Raw genomic sequence first — 7633 nt, 5'->3', positions numbered from 1 at the left:
ATTCCATTCACTGGATCATTGGATAAGGTTCCGCAGGATCCGGGCGCCAGCTCTGGATACATTACTCATCGGGAGAAAATTTCGAATTTTTCTCTTATCCCTTTCCAGCTTTCCTCAATATAGGATATGAGTTTGTTCTCGACCCCTAACAACATTTAAAGGGAAAGTCGCTCCTAGCAGGCAAAGCGGGGAGGACTTTGCGGCTGTGTTTCTCAAGCCCGTAAAGGGAGAGTAATAATGGTAGGGGGCGTGCAGACTAGCTCTTTCCTTGCCCAATCAAGTGTACAGGAAGATGTCTTTTCACCAATAAAAATAAAGTTCGCTTTCCAGGGGCGGGAGGGTGAGCCACTGCTCCGAAGCGACATTTGAGGCGAGGGCAGAGAATGATTAGAGGGAGGACCAACCCGGGAAAAGGGGCGGGGAGAAGGTGGGAGCAAGTTTGAGCGGCGGCTGGCCAGGCCAGTGGAGGGGGAGGACTGTGTTCCTGTTGTAGTGTCTCTCGCCAATCAGGAAGGCCAGAGGGTGGGCGGGGCAGGGAAGGGGTGGGAAGAGCTCGCAGCACAGCCGGGCGGCCGTCGGGCTTTGGGAGAGAGCGAGAGAGAAATCCGGTTAAAATCAGAGTCGGAGGGAGGTTTAACCAAAGATCGGTTCCGTTCGGATTATTCCTTAAAGGGGACGCGCCATTGTCAAGAGAACGGAGCCAGGGGCCCGAGGGCGGGGACTGGCGGCGCTGGAGGAGCGAGGCAGCTGTACTAGGACTGGGGACGGGTAGGTGTTGACTAGGGAAAGGCGCTTCATTTCACTTTCTCTTCCAGCTCGGGGGCAGGCGCCGGGATGCCCGCCGCCGGCAGCCCAGCCTGGGCGGGAGACGAGGTGGTCGGCCCTCGCCAGCTGCCCTTCCTGGTGGGCGCTGTGGGGAGGCGGTCCAGGATGGCTGGCAAGCGGCGCGGCCCGGGCCGGCGCTCGTAACGGACACCAAACCGCGGCGCAACCCCAGCCTCAAACGAAAGCCCGCCCGAGCTCCGGCGGTTCCGCGGGGACCGCCGCGCGCCCAGCTCTCCCGCGCGTCCCCTTCCCCTTCCGTGCCTGGCTCTTCTCGCGCGTGCCCGGGTCCCCCTTGCTCGCCGCCTTCTCGCGCGTCCTGCTCTGCTCGCGCGCCGCCTAGCCACCGACTCGCGGTAGCCGCCCCGCGGGAAGGAAGGCGGCGGCGGCTGCAAAGGTGGAGGAAGACCGGCGACCACGGCTCAGCTACCCCGGCTCCACCGCCCCGGCTGGGAAGGGAAGGCTGAGGAGCAAACTTAGCGCGGCGGCTGGTGGGCCCCGGCGGGCAGGGCTGCCGGGGACCGGCGGAGCGCGCCAGCCCGGCCGGGCATTGTCCGCCTTTTCCCTTGCTCTGGTCTCTCCGCCCACTGCTCGCGGCCCTGGGGAGGGGTGCGGGCGCTGTGCCCGCGCCGCCCCGGGCCGTTGGCGCACCCCGGGACCCGGAGCTTTCCGGAGCCAGGGCCAGCCCTGCGGCCACCGCCCGCGAGCTGACTCGGCCTGTGGAGTGCCTGCTGCTCTCAGTCTCGGCACCGGGCAGGGTGCCTGGGCGCTGAGCTCTTTACAACTTTTCTTTGCCGTTTGATGGAAGTTGTTGCTTCCGGGCGGCAGGTTCTTTGGGCATAGCCTGGTTTCCTGCGTTCTGGAGAGGCTGGTTTCTAGGGCGAAATGATTGGTTGCTGCTGGTATTTCCTGCCATCCTAGTTTCGTTCCTCGCCACCTGAAATCGCGTTTTTATGGATTTGCAATGATATGGTTGCATTAATCTTTCCTAGGCCAAGATTTGAAAAGAAAAAAGCTGGGGGGGGGGGGCGTTAGGGTGTGTGCTTGTGAAAAACAAGAGTTCTTAGTAGAGCTGAATTTGCCCTTACCTTTGAACTGCAGAAAATACTACCTCGATTCACTGGCTGGCGTTCTTTTGGAAGGGTTGGGGAAAAAAGACACAGCAAAATAGGTTGCCGGGGTCTGTCGGATTGCGGGGGGAAAGGGGTTTTGATGGAAATAAGGTTGGTTTTATAAAATGCTGTGCTGCCTAGGAGATATCGTCTGTAAAGTTGATTCTGCTACTGAATTTATAGGCATTATAATTCGTACCAACAGCTTTTACTATTGATAAAACTAGTATAAGACGTCTTTTCATCTTGAGTATTATCACTCTGCTTAACCTGTCAATACTTGCTGAGGAAATCAGAGATAGCACATTCCTTGTTAGAGGCCTTAGTGAAGAATGTTTTCATAAGCATTCATTTTTGACAGTTTCTCCTTGTGCAATACTTTGTCGAGTACCTACATGTGCAAGTTACAACCGTATAAACAAAGTAGCAGTGGGTGTGTTATTCTCTGGTCTTTTTTCTGCTACTCATTATCAAAAATAGCATTCCATCGTGTCTTTTCTTACACTCTGAATTATTTTGTAAAATTAGTTCTCTAAAAGAGGGAATTTTGTTGAAACATGTGACCCAGTTTTTTTTTTTTTTTTTTTTTTGATTAAAGCAATCCAACTTTTTAAAGTGTTCATTGATTAATTTGCTGTCTAGTAGCTTCCGAGTGGTGTGGAACATTGTAAATTCACAGGCTCAGCAGTAACAATAGAGAAACTACTTGGGAAATTGAAGGCCAATATCAGATAATGTTTGAAAGAAAAATCTATTCTTCTCACAGAATTTAGGAAATGAAGACACACAAAAACAAATTCTTTGGGTTCAAGTGATCATCCTACCCCAGACTCCGTAGTAGCCGGGACTACAGGTGGGCACGACTGCGCCTAGCTAAAATTTTTATTTTTTGTAGAGATGGTGGTTTCACCTTTTAATTTTTTATATAGACGGCTAGTCTCCAACTCCTGGCCTCAAGCGATCCTTCTGCTTTGGCCTCTCAAACTGCTGGGATTACAGACTGAGCCACCGTGCTTGGCCGTTTGTAGTAATCTTGATGGTATCTGGAATTGTTTCACCTAATATTCCTTCTTTTCTATTTTTTTCTTTGATCCATTTCTGTGATAAGGATATCAGGTAAGCAGCTAGGCATAATCTTCCTTCCCATCTCATAGTAAGTAGACGGTTAAACCAAGTTTTTTAAAGTCTGTTTTTGTTTACTTACTAATTTATTTAAACAATAAAAGAATTTCTCAACTTTTAAAAGAGCACATATAAATAAAACATTCAGAAATAATTATCTTTGAAATATCTAGACTGTATTTTCTGAAAAAGACTTTTTCCTCTTTTGTGCTTTCTACATTGTTTTAAACACATTGTTTTATATGAACACATTTCTTGAGTTATGAACTGTTTCTTGAGATCTTTGGGAGCTAGGATTATCCTCCATTTCTGTGCAGATTCACTGCATCACCTCGGACCTTTTTAGTACCCAGTAAATGTGTTATTTTAGGTCTTTGTGACAGAAAAAGGTAATGTCCTGTAAAGGCCGCTTCAGTTATTTAATTTTTTAAATAAACACCTTTCAGAAGATTTTATACTAAAGGCCAGCAATTGGCTTACTGTTGGGGGAAGATATGTCAATCTAGAGGTTCATTGTTTTTTTTTATAACAAAGAATTTTGTGAACAAAATTGTGATTTGTTTATAATATCTGTTCCACAGACATCGTTTGTGATGGTGAACACATTGTCACAATTATTCAGAACTAGGTTGTATCTGTCAATAACATCTGTTGAGTATACTTTTATTTAAACAGTACTATGTAAAGTAGAATACTCAATAACATCTGTTGAGTATACTTTTATTTAAACAGTACTATGTAAAGTAGAAACTGATGACAGAGTATTTCTGGAGATAAAGTATAACTGGATGACAGTCTTGCTCTCAATATTTTTTTTTTTTTTTTTTAAATTAGACCCAGAGCCAGCAAATCAGATGTATACAGTTTAGTGAGAAGGTGCAACATTAAGATTCTTAGGAAAAAGACAGTGGGTATGTCAGTGCAGTAACAAGTACAAAGTAACAGTGACACAGGATTCACGTAATTGAAATGATTGAAGTGGACAAGTTTTCATGGGTTTAGCAGATTTTAGAATATGTTTTTAAATACATTTAAATAAAGCAGTTTTGGGAGTAGACTGGGTTTATGTTCTCTACTAGAGCTATTTTTATGTATAAAATATTTTGGGGAGATACAGTATGTGCTCTGAATTTCAACTGTTGTTACATAGTGACAGGGATCATCCATCTGGCCCTGCTCAGATGTCACCTTGTCTGCAAGCTCTTCCTCTGTTCTCTTAATCCCAAGTGATTGTTCTTTGTTTTTACTCCTGTAAAATCCTCTTACAGTACAAGCCATGGTCTGACTTACAGTATGGCTGTGTGTATATTTCTTTTATTAGATTGTGGAGTTTGCTAAAATTAACAGAAGTTAGAGCCGTTTCATTTTTACTGTTGCCTAAAGTACTTGGGCAGTTTTAATAGCTCACCAGTATTCTGGAAAATCACTTACTGTAAAGAAGTTTAAATTTAGTTCTATTTGGGGGAAAGTGTGTATGTGTTTAAAGGAGAAAACGTTTTTCCTTATCAAAGTTTCACATGCTCGTTGTAAAATATTAATATGAAAGAAATGCATAATTTCAAAATTAAAAGTGGCTAGGCATGGTGGCTCACACCTGTAATCCCAGCACTTTGGGAGGCTGAGGCAGGAAGATGGCTTGGGCCCAGGAGTTGAAGAGCGGTCTGGGCAACATAGGGAGACTCTGACTCTATTTTTAAAAAGAAAAAGAAATGAAAAGTGTCACATAACACTGCTCCTATCACATTGTAACATTGTTAATGGTTGTTTATTCTTTCAGTTTTTTTTTCCTTTTCTTTTTTTCTTTTTTTTTTTTTTAACCTCTGTGTAGGACTGTCTTAAACTGTCTCTCATGTTTGCAAATTTTAGTTAGTAAATTATGTTTATTGGGAGTGGAGAAAACTAATCATTTTTTATATACTTATCTTTAAAAATAATTTCTCCAGGACTAGTAATTCCGATTCCTTTTACCTTTTCTTAGGATACAAGGCTGCCACTAGTATGTTTGTGTTCAAAATGTAGACTTCATAATCTTTGCAAAAATTGATCAAAACCTGTGTGCCTGAACAGTTTACCCCAGAATATTTTTGGAATACACACTTTAATTTCTTCTCATTTCTTGATTCTTCTTCTTCTTCTTGAGAGAGAGGATTAAAAATTGCTTTGAGACTCCCAGCAGGCACTCCTCATATTAGCCCAAGGAGAAATATAGATTTGTTCATGGTGGAATCACTCAAACGTTAGGTTGCTAATTATAAAAAGGGGGCTACAGTTTAGGCTAGTAAAGTAAGTGAGAAGAGTCTGTTGTTCCACGTGCTTCTTTAAGCTACCCCAGAGGGCAGAAAGGGTTTCCAAAGAATCCTAAATAGAAAACCCAGCTGTAAGCAGCCAGGCGGCCTAATCAGCTGAAAAAAAAATCTCCTTTCATTTAGAAGACTTTTGAGAACTGCACTTATAGTGTGTATCATGCTAGGCATTGAGGGTAAGATTAAGTTTGTCTCTGTCACAAGTTACGAGCTCCTCTGAGCAGGAACCTTAAATAGACCAGTGCAGAGTGGAACATGTGGATTAAAGGTAGCTTAGATGAAGTGCACCCTTTGGTGAACTTATTATTCACTCATTTGTTTATTGTTCTGCATAGCGTCTTCCAAAATAGCCTAGCACACAAACCTGGTCTTCCATGGAGGTGGGTTAAGGTCCATGGAACCTGTTGAATTAAACTTGTTAGCTTAGAATTGTTTTTTGGGATTGCAAACACTGCTGTTGCTGTGGGGCAAAATATTTCTGAAATTCTGCAAACGTAGTTGTGTCTTTCCTTATGCTTTACAGAAATCATGCATTTCAAAGAATATTGTGAGACTACATTGGTATCCTAGCAAATAACTCATATTTTGCTGACATAGTAGTAATACATTCTTTTAAGCTCAAAATGCTATAATAAATAGATGTCTTTACCAGGATTTGTGCTTTTTGTTATGAAAAATCATTGGCTGGACATGGTGGCTCACACCTGTAGTCCCAGCACTTTGGGACACCGAGGTGGGCGATCACTGAGTTCAGGAGTTCGAGACCAGCCTGGCCAACATAGTGAAACCCCGTCTCTACTAAAATACAAAAAATTAGCCGGGTGTGGTGGCACACACCTGTAGTCCCAGGTACTCTGGAGTCTAAGGCAAGATAATTGCTTGAACCCAGGAGGCGGAAGTTACAGTGAGCCAAGATCACGCCACTGCGCTCCAGCCTAGGTGACAGGGCAAGAGTCCATCTCCCAAAAAAAAAAAAAAACATTATTTGTATTAAAATTCAATGTGAAATATGTTTAACTTTGACAAAATAGACCCCCACCACCCTCCTTCCCCCATTCAATCTTTATATTTGTGGGGGAAAGATTGGAGTGTTAAGAAAGGGACCATGTAACACTGTCAGTGATGGCGTCAACTGGGCCAGGAATAATGTCTGACAGAGGGGTAGTAGGTCTTGTGGAATTTGACCATAATGCAGCAGTTTTGATTTAAGTTTTGTGAAGAGTTAGGATTTTAAAGTGACAGCTTTTTGAAATATAATTCATATGCCATATAATTTACCTATTAAAAAGGTACAATTCAGTGGTGTTTAGTATATTTGTGTACCATAATCTCAATTAATTTTAGAACTTTTTCATCCCATCCCCACCCCATCTCCAGCCCTAGGCAACCACTGATCTATATTCTTTGTTTATACATTTGCCTATTTTGGACATTCTATATAAATAAAAAGTAACATTTTATTAAATGTACATTCCTGTGTAACTTGTTCCCTCTCAATGTGTATAAGTATTGTGAATAGATTCAAGTACATCATTCCTTGATGTGGGTAGCTCCAAGTTTAGAAAGGTACTTATTTATGTATTTATTTGATACAGTGTCTCACTCTGTTTCCCAGGCTGGAGTGCAGTGGCACAATCATGGCTCACTGTAGCCTCTACCAGCTGGGCTCAAGTGATCCTCTCACCTCAGTCCCCTGAGTAGCTGGAACCACAGGCATGTACCACCACACCCGGCTATTTTTTGTAGAAAGAGGATCTTGCCGTGTTGCCTAGGCTGATCTTGAACTCCTAGGCTGAAGCCATCTGCCTGCCTTAGCCTCCCAAAGTGCTGGAAATACAGGCATGAGCCACCGTAGAAAGGTTTTAAGAGACAATTTAACCCATCGTTATTCTACTTAAGCCTGGAGAATAATAGGAAAAGATTTCTTTTTTTCCCTATGAAAATCATTAGACTGATTCTGGTAACACTTCCTTATACTAACATAATCATTTGATGACTCTCTTCAAGTAAACAATTTAGGTTTCAAGTTCTGTAGACTGGACTCAAATAAAGGGCAATACTTTAAAGGAAGTTAAGAGTACTTAGTTCTAATCGTTGATGAATGTGATGTGACATTTGCCCCTTACTGGTTAAAAAATAGTCCTTCTTAGATTGATCATGATGGATTTGTAATACTCTTGCGTATTGCTGGTGACCTGGTAGACCCTTAAGAAGTGTTTATTGATTGGCTGATCACTATGACCAGCAGATATTTTCATCAGCTTGACTAGTCTT

The 7633-nt window shown here is 43.2% G+C and overlaps 1 protein-coding gene across 25 annotated transcripts in view; it reads left to right on the top strand.

Annotated features, from left to right (window-relative positions):
* Positions 1-574: 574 nt before the first annotated feature.
* FRYL (FRY like transcription coactivator) overlaps positions 575-7633 on the top strand; it is a 286610-nt gene continuing 279551 nt past the window's right edge. For all 25 annotated transcript variants that reach the window (XR_012434819.1, XR_012434820.1, XR_012434821.1 and 22 more), the window contains exon 1: positions 575-768. The gene's annotated coding sequence lies outside the window, so the exon portion shown is untranslated. The remainder of the gene's footprint in view (positions 769-7633) is intronic.

Source organism: Macaca fascicularis, chromosome 5 (genome assembly GCF_037993035.2).
Source record: "Macaca fascicularis isolate 582-1 chromosome 5, T2T-MFA8v1.1".
NCBI classification, from domain to species: domain Eukaryota; kingdom Metazoa; phylum Chordata; class Mammalia; order Primates; family Cercopithecidae; genus Macaca; species Macaca fascicularis.
Note: the sequence above shows the minus strand (reverse complement) of the source record. Positions and strands in the feature narration are given on the sequence as shown.